Source organism: Drosophila willistoni, assembly GCF_018902025.1.
Source record: "Drosophila willistoni isolate 14030-0811.24 chromosome XL unlocalized genomic scaffold, UCI_dwil_1.1 Seg141, whole genome shotgun sequence".
Classification (NCBI taxonomy): domain Eukaryota; kingdom Metazoa; phylum Arthropoda; class Insecta; order Diptera; family Drosophilidae; genus Drosophila; species Drosophila willistoni.
The window spans coordinates 14,403,192-14,421,744 of NW_025814052.1; the positions used below are offsets into that span (position 1 = coordinate 14,403,192).

The following is an 18,553-nucleotide window of genomic DNA, read 5'->3' on the forward strand; positions in this document are numbered from 1 at the left end:
GAAAGAATATTGTGAGTCTGTGCTTGAATTTGCTATAATATTTCTTCAAGTGTACATTCTTGCAGTCTCCCTCTCTCACCCACACATACATACGTACATACATACACATGCGCCTCATATATACTGAGACCAATTATCATGTTTCAATTTGCATTTGTAAGCACTGCAGTTGCAGTGGCAGTCGACGTTGCCGTTGCCGTTGCTGTTGCAGTTGCAGTTGCAGTTGCAATTCAGGTCTCAGTTTTCACCATGCAGCACAGAGAGTAGAGTAGAACCGATTGCCGCTAAAGTCCGGACGTTTGGTCCTATATTGTGCATTGGGCATTTGGCATTTATTACAAATGGTCGTAGAGTCTGTCGTTGGGTCGGCCAGTCGGTCGGTTGGTTGGTTCGCTTGCTGTTGGGTCTGTCAGTATGTCAGCCTGTTTGTTGCCTTCTACCTCCTTCTTTCGCTCTCTCCGCCTCTCTGTCTCTGTCGTGCATTCATCGGAACACACCGAAAATGGCGTCATTTCCGCACCTGACGCGTTTTACAAATCAACGCAAATTTCTCAAAAAACGTTTTTGGCGGGCCAGTTGGGGAGGGTGATGCGGGGGGGTAGTTGGAGGCGGCAATTTTGTTAACGAAAAAATATGCATATTGCCCTCCCCGTCTCCTGTCCCGTCCTACCCTGCCCTGTCTGCCAGCCAGCCAGCCAGCCAGGGCATTCGTTTAGCATTTTGTTTGCCGTTGTTGTTTCTATTGTTGTTACTATTGTGGTTTGTTATTGGCCGCTGATAAAATCATCAATAAATTAAAAATGAAACTAGGTAAAGTTAACCAACAACCCCCACCCACCCCCTAAACAACTGGTGGGCCTCATAGGCCGTCTGCCACTTGGCACAAGCCAGGGACACGCCCCTCTCCTCTCAGTCAGTCTGCCGACCATAACATCCGTTGGCAGTTAAATGCCAGAATGCTGCCTAGTGGCGTCTGTGGCCGGCGTCCATCTGTGTGAATGTGTGTGCATGTACTTGTGTGTGTGTGTGTTGAAAGGCATTTGTATTTGACCAAAAGGTCGTCGCCATCACAAAACTTTTGGATAATGCCTGGGCCCAAGCAGTTGTTGCACTTGCCATATGCATAAAACTACCAGTTAAGGGCGAAAAGAAATATTTCCAACAATTTTCTTTTCTTTTTTTTTCGTGTTGAGGGCATATTAAATTTGCCATTAAATTTAATGCGAAGAATTGAAGTTAACTTACGAAATTTGATTTACCTTGATTTGATCATTGCAGCAAAATTGAATCTTTGTGATAATCAGCCGTGCCAACTATTATTTAGCAAATTACTGTCAAAAGAGGTAACTAACTTAGCTAGGTATCCTTCAGTGCCATACGAGCGGATAAATCTGGGCAATTTGATAAACCATATCCACCACATGATACATAACTTCAAATCAGATTGCCCAAGAATCAAAGACTATAGTATATATTTATAAGATGTTTATGTGTGTGTTTAGTCATTGCATTATATTTAATTTTAATAGATTTGGTTTTTCTTTTGTTATAATTACCGTAAATTTGAATTTTGCATTGATCATCTACAGATTTGATGAAACATTTGAGAAAGCGTAAAATTTAATTGATTTACATACAACAAAAAGTAAAACAGACAAAAACCAAATGGCAATTACTTGCAAGAAATGAATGCAAAATACAAATTTGTCATTATGCTTATCTAAGTACATATGTATAAGTATATGTATATGGATTTGAATAATTAAAGTAATTATAATGATTACTATAAACACATATATGTATATACATAGTCATGGTAGAATCTTTTTGTCTCATCGACAATGGCCAAGTAAGAAATGAGAATTGGTTGGCCTAGTTCTTTAGCTGCTGTTGTAGATGCTTTGCTTTCTGTTTAATCAAACCTGAAACGCAATTAAATGTGCGCATCGTCACGACGCGTCGTCCGCCAAAAACAAAAAACACAATGGACCAACCGACAGGGCGACCGAAAGACCGACCAACCGAGCACCCAATCCATTCCATTTCAAGTCCAAAAATGTTGCACTAATGAGGCGCATGCCTCTGCGTTCTACAACCGTTTCGCCTCGCAACCGTTTCGCAGTCGTGGAATTGTCAACAGCAAAACAATATACAAATAAATTGTATTTTATTTCACTTAAGTTGAAAGGCATAGCGCGCCAAGGAGTAGAAGAAGAAGAAGCTCGTCCAGCTCCTCTGTCTTTTGGCATCTTCCAAAAATAAGTAAAGACACTGTAGCAGAGTAAAACGAAACGAAGATGTTGCTATAGTAAGCTATTGAGGATAAGGATGGGTGAGGGGTGGTGTAGTGTAGAGGCGGTGCGGGAGTATTCTGAGCGCGTGAGTACTGAGCCATAGAGTCATGGTCGCCAAGGCGTCCAGGTAAGCGCCAGTTGCTGACAATGCCATGTCGTCGGTTGTCGGTTGTCGGTCGTCGGTTGTAGTTGCATTTCGTGGCTGTTGCATTAAGACAAAAGAGGCGGCCAGAACAATGACAATGGATGGTGGCACTACCAGCAACAGCAACAGCACCAGCAACAGCAACAGCTCCAGCCACGCGCTACAGATAAGCAACAGCAACAATGCAAAAGTCAACGGCAGCAACAACAACTACAGGAACATTAAGAGGCAACACAGAATGTTACCTGTTATTCACAATGGCAAAAGTGGCATACACTCATAGAAATGAATTACAACAATTTGCTCATTGAAAATATTTCGTGATTTCAGATAACCCCTTGACTGGCATCACAATTTAAGATATGCAGACAGATGCTGTTGCAATTCTCGACAAAATGTCAAAGTTTTATGTTCTGTTTTTAAAAAGTGGAATTCAATAACAATAAATCATCTCGTTAATTATTAAATAAATTATTTTCACAAAAAAGAAAAGCCAAATGGGCGAAATATTAATACTCCAGTTTATTTTAATCGCGCCAACTATAAGAAGAGTAATCCATTTCGATATATCAATCACCGGTATATACATTTCAATATTGACATGACAAATTAAACTGTTTAACAAGCTTAAGTCTTGGTATTAGGCAATTTTCAAAGGGCGAATTGAAGACAGATCTCAGAGTGTCAATATTATTAAGCAATTGACTTCGATTAATAGTTTATCGGGACTCTAAATGATCGTTTTCTGCAGTTACTTTCTGTTAAGAATAAGTGTATTGCCCACATGAATCCGAAAGTCAAGTGAATTTATTGCGGTGAAACGCATAAATGTTGAAAGTTTTCTTCAATGTTGCCGATGCTGCCGCCCTTTTTGCATGCATTCAACTCCTTAGCGACTTACCAGCAACAGAGTTGCTCAAGTTGCCAAGTTCTCAGGCTTTTCGCAATTTTCTTAATGACAAACATACTGTGGGAAAAAAAAAAAACACAAAACCAAACGTGAAACAAAGTGAATACCCTGCCAAAAGGCTTAGGAACCGGTCAACTGAGGACCCCTGAGATGCATACGCAAAGTGAAGTGCGCAGTGATATATAAGAAAAAGAAACAACGTTTCCCCCTCCCTCAACCACCCCTCACCCACCCCTCACCATCAATGCAATGAGCAAAAGTGGGCGTATAAGTGTACTAGGAGGTGATGCCTGGCATCTTAATTTGCATGCCACACATACATAAATGTGTACGTGTGAGCGGGTGAGCGGGTGTGCGTGTGTGTAATTTATTTGTTGCCGCTGACGCTAAAAATTCCCTTGAACTTGCCCAGCCAACCAACCAGCCAGCGAGCCAAAAAGGAAGCCAAAGGCGCGACGACTCCGCTATCAATGCTAGCCATAGTCATGCTTCCCGAAATGTCCTAGACGCACTGAAGCCAATCGGTTCCACATAGGTTCCACAACAGAGATGTTGGTGTTTAGATGGTTAACATCTTTGATAAGACACCGAATGTAATCTATAGAGTGAACTAGTTTTTCCAAATTCCGAGTTGATAGTCAATACAAACGATATTGTCCACTTTCAATATGCTCTACTTTCTGAGTTTTTGTATTCACAAAATGAAATATGCGAATGTATTCGTTAGGTCGCTCATCTCCAATGTTAAATGGCATCCACAGTTTGGCCTGTTCACGGCTGCGCTGTAAAACCCAACGCCCACACGATGGCCATTCGTTATGCATATGACGAGCCAAAAACCGACGACAACAAGGAGTCGCAACGGCCACGATGAGGACGATAAGGACGACGACGCTGACGCTATGATGACGAAATATAACGACGATGCTAGGGGGCCGCCAAAGTCTCTCGACCTGAGCGGCAAAGGTGCACCATATACACGTCCGTGAACCGGACCGATTGTGTGGAACGCATTACGAGCCGCATGCCGCGCTGCCATCATTGTACCCATTGGCCGAGTTTTGTGTCTGCACGACATTTCAGTTTCGTTTAGGATATCGAACGTAGCGGTTTGCCTTCCATGAGACGAGCCCGACATTCTAATATAGAGTATTGCTTGCAGTCAGTCAGTCAGACTAGTGTGTGTCATCATATATTTCAAATTGCCGCCGCAGTTCGTTCGTTTGCTCGTTCGCTCGCAGGCACGCACGGATATTGTTAGACAGTCAGTCAGTCAGTAATTCATTTCCTCGGTCAGTCAGTCAGTCATCTAATCGGTGTTTACGGTGTGATTGCCGTGTTACGGTTCGTCGTTTCGGTTGCTTATTATCGTGCCGTAGTTGTTCTTGTTGCCAATTCGTAGCCGCCTTTTCTTTGTTGTGTTTGTTGTTATCTCCACTGTTTTTTTTTGTTGTTGTTCTTCTTCTTCTTGTTTGTTTGCTTGTTTGTTTTGGGCAAAACAAAACAAAACAAAAAAGGCAATAAATTAAAAAAGCCAAAAAAATTCCAAATAAATAAAATTAAAAGCCCTTCTAAAAAGCGAAAATAAATATAGAATAAATAGAAAGGAAAGTGAAATGTAAACAACAATGAGAAACGGCAAAAAAGTGTTAAAGAAATTATTGTTGTTGTTGCTGCACAGCAATTGCCGCCACAGCCAGAGCTTTGAAGAGTGCAACGACCATCCGCATCAATTGCAGCGAGAAGACAGCAACAAGGCCAAGGAGAAGATCTAAAACAAAGTGTGTAGCATACTTTTTTGGGCCTAGCCCAATGATTATCTTATTCCATACAGGCAAACTAAATGTGGGGGTGTTTCTCTCTCTCTCAAGTTCTGTGTGAGTTTGTATGTGTGTGCATGTGTGTGTGTGTGTGTGTGTGCCTGACCAGGCCCAACAAATTTAATATTGCTTAACCACTTGAATAGAAATTATAAACAAGTTTATATTTATACCAAACCCGAATCAAATCAAAAGAAACCAAATGAAAAAATTCATTCATTCAACTGTTTCATGGAAATTGTAGACCCACCTGGGAACCCTAAGGGCATCAAAAATCAAGTAACTTTTTCTTTAGCATTGCCTACTTTTTGTTTTTTTTTTTTTTTGCTCTCTTTCCTTTTTTTTTTGTTCCACCATTTACTTACTTGTGTCGTTTCGTTTTGGGTTTCTTCTTTTGTTTTGTTCCATCTTTGGCTACTTTCTATAAAATTGAAGGCAAATCCGATTTTGAGGCAACAACTTTCAATGAATTTATTCGAACTTTGTTGGCATTGCTGTTGTATTTCATCGAATCAACAACGATAGCAGCCAACAGGAGCGAAAAAAGGAACAAAAAATTGTGATAATTTAATCTGGTTTTCGAGGCCTCCGAGTCAGGGAGTCAGGGAGTTAGACTGAGTCGTCCTAGCCAGTCATCCCCATGGGGGTTGTAGGCCCAGACTTTTGGTCGCGTCTAAGCAAATTAAAAACTTTTGCTCCCGGGGTTTGCTCTTTTCTTTTCTTTCCACTTTTCTTTTTTTTTTCTCTCTTTATTTTATTTTATTTTTTATATTTTATATGCTGCCAAAGACTTTTGTCATGTCGACAAACAGACAGAGAGACAGACAAATACATACATATATATATATTATATATATATGGTTTTATTTGGTGTATATTGTATATGCATAAATTCGTTTGGTTTATGCCAAAAAATCCAGTCAGGGGCCATAAACTCCGCCTTCAATTTGAAGCAATAAAATAAGCAAAATGTGAAATAAATGCGAGGCAGCTGACGAAATATGTTGAATAGATGACTTTTGGGTATTCGTATATGAAGTGCAAATGTTAGGCAAAAAAGAAAGAAAGAAAAAATAAAAAAAACAAAACGAAAATAAGAAACACCAGCAAATATATATGAATGTATGTAGCCACATTTATACATACATATATCGATATAATATACATTTTTGCACTGCCCATAAAAGTCACTCCCAACTAGAGTGAGTCAAATGATACGCTTACGCATAGATATCGCAGCAGAGGCATATAAATATGCAAGAGGATTTTATGGCCCCGAAGGTGTTCAACATACTATATTCCATTCCCTTCCTTTCTACCATCCCAGCCATCCCCCTTAACATTTACAACAAGAATAACAGCAGCTGCAACACCTGCTCAGTCTGCTTAGATTGGTGTTAGCTTTAGGCTTGCTCTGGGTATCATCCTTATTCTTATCCACCGTTCATTTGCTCTTTTCTATAGGATAACAGCTGGCATTGCCTGATTAAAGTGCCAGTACGGCAAACACACACACATACATACACACGCACACATACACCTTACATACACAGAATCGCAAATTCGCTAAAGTCAAAACTCAAACTCAAAACTCGAAACTTTTCCAACCGCGCGTTGACGTTACGCCTTCACCAACGCCTACGCCTATGTCTAGACCCTTGTGCCCCCTCTTGCCGCACTTTGAAAAGCCACGCCCATACGGGCGAAAAACGCAAAAGCAAAGGCAAAGAAAGGCGGCCGCTAAGTAGCAGGTAAGTGCGGCAATAAAAATAAATGGCAATCGCGAGATGTGGCATCAAATTCTTGTTACGCTGCTTTCTCTTACTTACCCACTCACTCACTCACTCACACTCTCTCTATAACTTTTTCTGGTAGAAGAACCGAAAGGCGAAGAGTCATGTAACCTATCGGTTGTTAGATCAAAGCGTTTTGGGGAAAAACCTAAGACAATTCAAGTTGAAGCTTCCAATTCACGAAAAGTTGACACAAAAAATAGTTGAAAGGCTTCGCATTTCGAAGGACCTAATCAAAATCGAATAAGCTATATACTATCTATAATGAATTAAAACTGAAGAACTATATATTCGTTTTAGTCAATACAAATGTCATGGATATGGAAACAAATATTGTTGACAGCCTCTAACGGTAACACATAGAGATTAGAATTCATTTTTTCATATCTCGGTACTTAAATTTTCTGCTAACAAATTCTGTGTATGAAATCGTTTGAAATTGCGTCATTGTGCAGCTATGTTGGCATGTGGTTTAATCGGTTCCACTATATTTTTGATCCACTTTGTCTTGCATTACCGATTGTCAGATATAACCACACACACACATACACACACACACACACACACACAACCACTCACACAGGCTGTTTGTGACGCAGTTTTAATGCCAACTGAATTTATTTCGAACTACAAATGGAAACGGCACCTTAACCTGGCCACAATCGACAGTTGTTATATACTCTACCTGTGCGTCAGACAAAACTGACTAACTGACTGACTGACTGCCTATCTGGCATGGGTTTTGGGGTTTTTGGGTTTTGTTTTTTTGGCTTTTGCTTATATTGTAAATGCCATAAAAAGTTCCATTATGCCGCTAAATGTGTTGCCGTATTTCGTATTTCGTTTGTCGAGTCGAGTGGGGGCCAACTGGAATAGCCATATGGGTAATAACTGTCTGTCTTCCTTTACCAGACTCTCTCTACCTCTTATATGATTCAACTGCTCCGCACTTATTTGCATTGTAATGCCAAACTGTGTGATCACTCATACATACAAACATATGTACATACAATCGTCTCTCTTTTCAAATGTATTTCAGGTTTCGCAGGTGTCGACAGTTTATGTCCTTTATTTTCTTTTCCTTTTTCTCTTTTTTGGAATCGTATTATTTGAATTGTGATTGCTGGCGATTATGACTGTGGCTGTGGATATAAAAGATCCCAAAAGATTTATATAATGCATGTATTTGTGAGCCAGCAAATGAATGTGTGAAATGTGAGAGCTCGGTGAATGAATGTACAAAATCCTGAGAAACTAATAAATTACATTTCTAGAGATATATTTAATCAATTGATACATCCACTTAGGATTTGATTAAATACTAATTGCATAATTAAACTTATTTAGGTGTCAATTTCATTTTTAAATTAAGATTCTATTTTGTAATGAGATTCTCAAATAATTTGAATGGTTGAACATTTATTTGGTGATCATAGTTGCTTTTATTCGAAAATATTCATTTTGCTTAGTTTAATTATTTTTGCCTAGAAGTATGCAAAGCTTTTTCGACTGTTGTATAAGTACGACAAAATGAGTTAATGTAGTCATGTTATATAGAATTGACTCTGAATTATAGGAATAATAAATAGCTTTGGATTAATAGCTTGTTCGTTATTTTTTCAAACGTGTAACCGATTTTTTTTTTTTAGAAATTTGATATACATATTTCGCTCTTTTGACACAGAAATTGATGATAACACCAAACATTGTGCGATAGAATATAATAGTCTAAATTAATAGACATGGATCAATTAAAATAAGAACTTTCAGTATTAAAATGTCATCTTCTCTCTCCCTGATTTATCTGATTTTTCTCAAATAATTTGATAGATTTGAAAATCAGTATTTAATTAAGATAAATTAATCGTTTTTGCCATAATTTCATAATTTTGTATACCTGATATGTGTTTTTATCTAGCATTACGCCTTCTGCTCTTCATTATGGATCAATCACTGAAGTCATTTCATTTCTATTCTCATTTTACTCATTTGCTGGAGAATATGCTAGAAAGACAGATGGGCAGTCAGACTGAACAAACGAATGAATGAATGAATCAGTGAATGAAAGAACGAATGAACGAGCAAACGAACGAAAGAAAGAGAGAAAAAAAACCAATAAACTTGTTTGTATTTGTATTGCACTTATGCGCTGATTGCTTTTCAGCGCAATTTGCTTTTAAGCGATTTCAGCTGCCCCACGCAAACCTAGCGAACTAAACTGTTTCATGCATTTTGGTTAGTTAAGACGAAGCTCATCAGCGCTTTGCTTTCACTTTTTTTTGTTTTCTTCTTTTCCTTCTCATCCTTATCCTTTTGCCCTTTTTCTGAATCTGCTGTTCACTGCATTTCTCTCTCTCTCTCTCTCACGCATTTTCTACCTCTATGTGTCTCTGATTCCGCCCAACTCTATCTCATTACGAAGTGAAGTGAAGTTTTTTCAAGACAGCTACAAAAGCACAAGGTCCAACCCAGTTTCTGGCTATGACCTGTTGTTTTATACCCTTACCAATTGGCCATTGTTCTTTTGATTTATATAATATTTAATAAATTGTGTCTTAACTTATTTATTTTGCAATAAAAATTTGATTAGTAGGGCTTTCAAGTTTCCTTTCACTCTGGTCAAGTAAATCTATATTTTATATAGTCGATGATGATTTCGTTGTAAAATTGCAAGCTTCTAGCCAAAGTGAAACTAATCCATTTCGGAACGTTACAAAAGTAACAAAAAAAGCATTGATAGAACACCTTACCACTTGGCGTTGTTTGCTAACTCACTCCCACTCACATATAGTATAAACAAACCTCCATCCCTCCCTTGATCAAGCACACAAACACATAGACAAACACAAACTCTCACTTATATGCTATGCACTGTGTCTATGTCTATATCTATGTCTATGTCCATGTCCATGTCGGTGGCCATGTTCACTTCGCTTGTTCATTTTCAATTTCGTTTACAGCATGAAGAGAATTTTAGTTGTATACCCTAACCAAAAGGTATATTCATTACTTTATATATTTATATGCTGAACTAATTCCAGTTTTCTTTTTCATTTCTTCTGTTTGAAATCATCTGCATACCTACTTGATATATATTCGACATAGACATTTAAAAACTAACTTTACAATACTTATAGATGTCAGGGTATAAAAACAATGGCACTGCGTTATTCTATCTTGTTGGATTTCTTGTACGTTTTGTTTCATTTTACTTCATCTTCATTTTCTTTTTTTTTTTTTTGCGCCAACCGCTTGCCGTCCATCCTTTCTTGGTTGTCGTCGTTTTAGTTTCAGCCCAGCCTGTCACTGCCTAGTTACTTTAAAACATATCTATCTTTTAGATAGAAAAACAATTTCTCTTTTTTATTTTTTAGTTGTTATTCTTGTGCTGGTTGTGTCTCTCTGCTTCAGCTTTTGCTATTTCTGTCCGTGCCATATTGTCAGTTGTTTTTGTTGCTGGGAATAGCAAATCGAAATCGGATCTATAATTTAACTCTCTTTACCATGATTTCACTTATTTGACCGATGTTGATGCCCCTCGGTATCGACCATGAACGTTGAATTAATGAATAAAATCAAACTGAAATGAAAACGAACACTAGCGGCGAAGCGTAAGTTTGAAAAGTTCGTTTTTTTTTTTGTTTTTTGCAGTTTTCATAAATGCAACTTATGTATGTTGCCACATTTTGTTGGCCCCGAAAACAAAATTGCACAAAAATTTGCAATTACATTTTCTTTTTCCTTTTTTTTTTTTGTAATTAGCAACGATTTAAATGAGTGTTGAATTGGTTACTGCAGGGCTTGACAAGGCACAGCGAGATAAGAGATGTAGAATTTATGGAATGAACAATATAAATTAAATTTATGTATATCTTTAGTTAATGGAACAATCAAATTCCAACGATTAAACATTTAATTTATGTAATAAATGAAATATTTTAGTTAGCGTAATATGGTAATGATAAAATATTTTTCATTCAATATATTTATTTAACATTATTTTATTTTCATTGTCGATGTTCGAGCTCATGCAGTGGCTCTAATCGAAGTGCTGATGTTGTTTGGCCCAAAAAAGTATGCTATAAGAAATTGTTGCCATTGCTGTCATTGTTGCCATGTTGCGATTTCAATAAACGGCAAATGCAAAGCGAAATGAAATGAAATGAACGCGAAGAATAAGAGAGGCAAGAATCGCAAGACCGAAACGGAGCGGGTGAGAAGAGAGAGAAGTCCTACAAAATGAAAAAGAACAACATTTCTGTCATTCCAATTGCTATTACTTGCCAACTTTCGCTCTTCCACTTTCTCTCTGTCTCTACATATTTCTATCTTTTTTTTTTCACTGTATCTCCTTCTCTCTCTCGATCTCCGTCTCCATTTTCGGCATTTTTGTTTATTGTCATTCCTGTGCCTGGACTTTTTAGTGCTGCAAAGAATGCTGGTGGAAAGCAAAAAGAAGGTTGCAATTCCTGCTGCATTATCCTTTATTATATTGCCGGCATTAACGTTTCCGTTTGTGGATGCTACACATACACACACACACACACACACAGACACACAGCCCTTCGTGGCTTATTCTTGCCAAGGATTTAACCAGCTTGTATGTTGTATGTTTATCACAAACCAAAAAAAAAAAAAAGAAGTGGCCACATTTGGTTAGAGTCTACATTCCTTTCTACTTTGTTCGTTTTCTCTCTCTCTCTTTCTCTTTCCCTCTCTTTTATGCTCTCTATCATTGCTTAAACACGCAATTGCCGTCTTTAAATATTAAATAGGCCAATGCACGCACACAGCATGAGGCCAAGATATTCATAACCTCGACCTCATCTTCCCTATCCACACACTTTTTCCTGGGTCCAGAAGCCGAGTCACAAAACACACAGAGAACGAATCCGTGAGAGAATAGTCCGACGAGCCCGTCTATTGCTCAGCTGGAGTCTGGGTTAAGTGCGGCATTAACAATCAATTACAAGCATTACGAGCCGTAAAACTGACGCATTGACCAAAAATAATTGCACTCCATCGAGTGAGAAGTCTGTTTGTGTGTGGGAATGTGATCTATATATAGCTACATATACATCGAGAAAGATGGAGTGGGAGTGGGAGTGGGAGAGTGAGACAGAGAAGGGACATGAAACAAAAGGGAAGAACTCAGCAAAGTGAAAAATGTTGCGTGCTAAAACGAACTTATGAATGCCTACAGTATGCCCTCCAGTTGGTGTACATTAGGTAGCCAACCCATATGAAACACAAATAATTCAACAACTGCAAACTCTTTTTTCATTCAATGTATTTCAGATTACAAGATATGAGATAATATATTTTCTTTCAACCCTTTGATACATATACAATCCCTTGAGTTACATTTCAATTCAGTTTTGTAGAAACTTTTTCTTCAAGTGCATTTTCTATTCGATGATAATGATGATAATTATGATGTTGTTGCTTTTCCTAAAACGGCATAAAAATAAACGATGTTGACCAACAATACAAATAAATTTTGTTGTGGCCACGTTAACACACACGTAATATACCAGCAGAAGATGAAAGCAACAAAGAGAACCGAAAGGACACAGCAGATGAGACAGAGAGAGAGAGAAAGGCAGTCATCTGGCTAGAGTTCCTTTGGCATTGTGTACAGATTTATGTCTGCTATGATTCCGTCTTCATCTTGGACTTCAGCTTCAATTCTGTCTGGAACTTTAACTTCAAACAAAGCTCCACATATGTATCTACCCCATCGTCGCTATTCCTTCTTAGTCCCTAACAAATGACTCCTCCTTTTTCTTGTCCATGTTTTCTTAAGCCATAAAAAAATGAGTTGCTTTGCTTAAGTTTGGACCAAGCAACTCGGCCACTTTAATGGTCACTCTCTTCTGCCCTGTTATGTTGATTATAACCGGGGATGATCCCCGCTTCATCCGCACCATCTAAAACCAGGCGCCGTGACAGCTTCTGACGGCTTTTTTATTCACAAAAATTGTTAACAAAAATACAACAAAAAAAAAAAAACAGAAACGGAAAAGAGAAAAAGACCCAATAAATAATTTAGGAAATTTTAAATATTCTGACTGACTGTGCGGAAAGGTGTAAAGCCTGATGAGGGTTAAGCGTTCCCTTCATGTGTGTCTGCGTGTTTCTGTGTGTGTGTGTGTATGTATATTTATATATATTTGTATGTATGTGTGTCTGTGTGTGTGTCTGTATGCTGTGCCAGCGGAAATGTTTGTTCCGCTGACAGAGCACAAACCAGTAATAACAACAGTCCAAAGTGCTCGCACTATGGGACAAATTTTGCGCTATATTTTCATATTGCATATCTTTTTGGCTAATAGTTTCGATCCATGGTAGCTGGCGAGGCAAGGGGGCCAGCTAAGCCTAGATGTAAGAGGTCAACAATGGCGTCCAGCAGTTGGTTTTTATACCCTACATAAAACTCAACTTATAGAGTATACTAAATTTGTCATCAAGCATATGTATCTTTGGGAAATCTTTAACTTATATGAAACCATTTCAATGTTCCCCTTTTTGGCTATAGAGTATCCAAACTTCACTTAATTCCATGGAATGCATACAATTTTTTGTTTCGCTCTTGGTTTTGTTTTGTGTTTCATTTCGGTTATATTGAAATATTTCTTTCGGGCCTCATGCAAATTTAATGCGCCGCATACCAAAAGCCAAAACCAAAAACCGAAACTGAAGCCAAAGACCGTCTCTTGGCTCATGTGTGCTAATTGGCCGTTCCAACAGGAGGGAGAAATGCCGTGAGAGAGAGAGAGAGAGAGGGATGCGGAGGGGCAGCTAGATGGTTGGATGGGAGGGTCAGTGGCTAGGTATTATGAAGCTTCAGCCAAAGTCAGTTAATTATTTAACATTCTGCTAAGCCGTAAAACGGTTACATGCAGTTCGACCGCAATCGACCAACTAAGCAGATTATAAACCCCTAAAATACATACATATATGTTTTGTGTTCCCTACCTAAATCGGTATACCTAAGAGATGGAGGTGCCTAAAATATTTCAATATCTTTAAAGTTTTTTTAAGTTTTAATTCTCAACTAGTTTTTGCATTGGCAATGAGTCATTTGCCTAAACTGTGTTATCGGTTATCGATATGAGCAATTGTTGTTGTTGTTGCTATTGTTGATGAACAAGTTGAACAAGTCCTTTACCCTTTAGATCACAGATAACAAAGCTGGCATTTAATTCTGTCATAGACACTCCCGTACCTTTTGGCCCACGCCCACGCCGATGCCCATGTCCATGTCCACGCCCACTCCCACGCCCCTGATTATGTTCTGTTCTGCGGTTAAAGAGGACAAACAGGACATTGGGGCAAAGGCTGCCAAAAGCTGTGCGGTTTTCTTTGCTTTTCGGTGTATTTTTATATACTCTTTTGTTGTTGTTTGTTGTTGTTTGTTGTTGTTTGTTGTTGTTGGCCTGTCACTATCAGTGAAAAGGAAGCAAATGGTAAAATGCTTGAAATGGTAGGACTGTATTTTGTTTTTTAGCCTAAGTAAGGCAACCGGAAGCGCAGCACTGCGTTTACTTCCGGCTGCCTTATCCGCATCACCATCACCATCATCATCATCATCATCATCATCATCATCATCATCAGGCATCTGCTTTGCCTTTGCTTTGCTTGGCTTTGTCTTGTTCAGTTGCTTGGTCTCTGACTGCACAGCTCATTTAACATGCCATTTGTTGGGCAATGCCAAAAATGGATTTATTGTTGTAGTTTTGTGTTGCATAAATCATGTCGCTCTTGCCACTTGCCATTTGCCACGCCACGCGCCACGCACTTTTATGTATGGAGCCTTTTTGTTGCCACTTTGATTGATGCACTCTTGCAAAATGTTTATCCTTTGACCATTTCTCTTTGTCAAATTTGTTTAGCATAGTTTACAAAAGTTTTGTGTGTGTGTTCTGTAAGCGTTTGCTAAACTAATTAAGTATTATTTTAATGCTTTGGCATTAAATAAAAGTTTTATTTTTATATTTCGAAATAAGGAAAAGCAAAAAAAAATGGGTGAGGTAAATCCGAAACAGATTCCAAATCTATTTAAAAGTTATGGCCGCAACTATTTGTGGCCAGCAATGGGAAGCTGCCCACTCATCGTGAAGAGAGCTAGAGATACTTTTTGCAGGACATGGTGAGATATATATACATATGTGTGTGTGTGTGTGTGTGTGTATCTATGTGCTGGATAGATAGAAGTGATGCATGTATATTTGACCAGGGGCTAAAATGCAAAACTGCGACATGGACTGGACACGGTCTCAAGTGTTGTGTCCAGTTCTAGTTCACTTTTCTCTTTCTCTCACTCCCTTTCTGTCTCTCTCTCTCTAGATTTGAAAGTGGCGCTGTTGATGATGCTGGGTGACGTTGCCAAAACTTTTTGACACTTTAAAAACTTTGCTTAAACACACACATGCTCATACCTCCAGTGCGACAATTCACATATTTGCCTAGCCTGGTTTTGAAAGTTAACGTTAAATGGTTTTAAAGGTTTCGGTTCTACTACATACACATATGTATATGCTAGGCCAACTTGTTGGTTGGTTGCTTGCTTCGTTGTTGTTGCTCTCATGTAAAGTTGTCCATTAGCAGTTGCCTCACCTTTTACCCTTCTTTCTCTTCCATCTCCTCTTCTCTTCGTTCCATTTCTTTTTGGTTATTCGGTGTTTTTTTTTGAGTCGACAGTTTGTGGCTTCTTCCCATCGGCTTCTGTTGTGTACTCCTCCTCCTCTTCCCGCCGCTTCACACAGCTTCTAGTGTTTCCTGTGCCCATGTTAGTTTGGTTTTACCCTCAACTGGCACATTTGCCAATAACTTTACCATGCAATGCGACAAATTTTTTTCTATTAGCCAACCCCAACACAAGAAAAAAAAAGAAAGAGAGGTAAAAAAAAAAAACAAAGTGAACCAACAAAAAACACACAACAAAACTAAAATTTTGTATACTACAAGCATGTTTCTTTTGCTCGTTTTGGCATATTTGAAGGCTGCTGTCAGGTTTCTTGACTGGCCTTTTTTTTTTTGGTCCTTTTTGGCCTTTCGGTTTGTATGTAGCAGCTTTTTGTCTCAGCTTTGGTTTTGCCTAATGAGTTGAGTTGATGTGTAAACGCGGGGAGGGGATTTGTTTAAAGTAAATGGCTTATGCCCTATTTAAGTCTTCACACATTTTTTTGATTAAAAAAATATCCTTGTTCCCATGATACAATACAATTTCTCGTCCTCGATAAATTTCTATTTGAATTATAATCCGGAAAAGTTGCTAAAAGTTAAGCTGACTTCAATCAAACGAATTATTTACCTTTATTAAAAGAATTTTCTTCATTTTACATTTCAATATTTCCTTAGATATCTTTGAGGTAGTTAAGTTAAATAGTGTGATCTATGAAATGCATTCCTTACACTATCATAATGAATGGGAACAGAATGGTTCATACATTACTCAAAATATAGTCCTAAAAGTAATGTAATTATAATAAATTTCTTTGACTTCCTTTTCATTATTCATGATCAATTCCCAGAACTCTTTAGGCTTTTAGATTAGTCTATAAAATATTGTTGGTAATTTTTGTATTTTGTTTTTTCATTGTTCCGCGTTTTTGTTTTTGTCCTTTTTGTTATGTCTATATTTTCTTTTGTTTTGACTTCTTGCTGTTGGGTTTTTTGTTTTGTGTGATTTTAATAAACTTTGACATTTTTCTGCGTAATGAAAAGCAATAACGTTTTTATAATAATCCCCCACTTGCCATTTGTCTGTCCCTAGATGGCTCTCAGTCATGTTGTTGTTTGAACATCATTCAAATATTTGCCTCAATGGTTTGTTCGTAGGTTGGTACGCAAATACCCAATGACCATATATTTGTCCAACAGGGTATAGTCAGCTATATAGAAATGTTTGCAACAGTTGAGGTATTATAACTTTTGAAATCTAGTGACCCAATGGATAAGGCAATTGAATGATGAGAAAATGGCAGAGTATCCACAGGTCTAGGCGTCTTCTTTCATTCATACATCACTAAAAATTTCCATGTGCCGATATGATGTATTTTTTTTCCTTCGATTTTACAGTTTATTCAGTTTTGGCCTGGACACATCATAAAAAAATGTTTATACATGACAAGAGCGAGCGAGAGAGACAAGCAAATGAAATCTCGCAAATGAATCGCTTTATTATGGCCATGTCCTGTTGTTGTTCTGCCTCCACAATAACACAATAACTACTCTACACATACATACATACATATATAGTAGAGTATACATGTATGTAGAATGGTGGCAGTTTTTTTTATCGACTACCATTTATTATATATTATTTATTTTTGGATATGTTGGACTCGTTTTTTGTCATCTTACAAGCATTTTTTTGTTGCCTTCATTTCTTGATTGTTGGTTTTGGTATGTTTGGTTTTTTGTTTTTGTTTTTTTTTGGTTGGTTTGCTTGTGAAATTTATGCTCAATAATTTAATAGGACATCAGTTTTATGGCTTTGCTGCATGCAGCATTAAAATGATGGCAAGGGGTTACACCCAACTGCCACGCACCTACCCACCTACCCACCCCTCACCGAGCCGATATGAGGCGCCTACGCATTCGCTTTGCCTATCAATTTTATGAGTGAGAAGGCTTTGGCCAATTTTGCGAAACGCAATCAAACAAATAAACAGCAATGGCAATAACAACAACAACAACAAGAGCAAATAAAATATATTATATACATATACATACATATATATATATATATATATATATAGGAAGGAAAGGCGAACAAGCTGAAGATATACAAAGTGCTAGAATAAAGAATGTGCGGGATGAGGTAGGGGGAGGTGTGAAGAGGGGGATGTGACCTCGACAAGTTGTAAATTCACGTAATTTACTTGATTGCCTTAACACCCTGGCAACCCTGGCCACCTGCCAAGTTACTGGCGTTGCTGTTGCCGTTGCCGTTGCTGCTGCCATTTTCTGTTGATAAGCTGACAATGGCCCATAATCAACGAAATCGCGCATTATTAAAATTGTGAATAAAAATATCTTACGACTTTTATCTGCCTCCTACACACTTACACACACACACACACGCCGACATATTCATATAAATAACATTTACACTGAAAGAAAATGCATTAGCTTAGTTTCTCTAGCTAATTGTAAACCTCTCATATTGTCCTCCGTTGTGCTTGATTACAATGGAATCCCATAAACCTTTAACTCAATTTTCATTACCATTACAAAATGGCCAAAGACACAGAGGGAGAGAGAGCGAGAGAGAGAGAGGATGTGAGACAGATAGTAAGCGGAAACGGAAGCGGGATCTTGTATTAGCGGAAGTTGTTCTACAAGCGACAGACACTACGTGGGCGTGTGCTACACATTATCATGGCGTGTCACTCCCCTTCCCCATCCCCCGTCACCAACTTTGCTTTTCGTTTCGTTTGTTTTTGATTTTGTTTTCCTGTTTTACTTTTTCTTCTTTTGTTTTTGTTTTTGTTTTTGTTTTTGGCAAGTTAGTATCAAGCAACTGATTGCCAAGACACCCACACACAGACACAGACACACATGTGCCCCCATTTCGATTTCCA

General features: G+C 38.2%; 1 protein-coding gene across 1 annotated transcript in view; it reads left to right on the forward strand.

Annotated features, from left to right (window-relative positions):
• The first annotated feature begins 4,954 nt into the window (after nt 1-4,954).
• LOC6638049 (zwei Ig domain protein zig-8) overlaps nt 4,955-18,553 on the forward strand; it is a 119,053-nt gene continuing 105,454 nt past the window's right edge. Inside the window, exon 1 of the mRNA XM_047011299.1 lies at nt 4,955-5,130. The gene's annotated coding sequence lies outside the window, so the exon portion shown is untranslated. The remainder of the gene's footprint in view (nt 5,131-18,553) is intronic.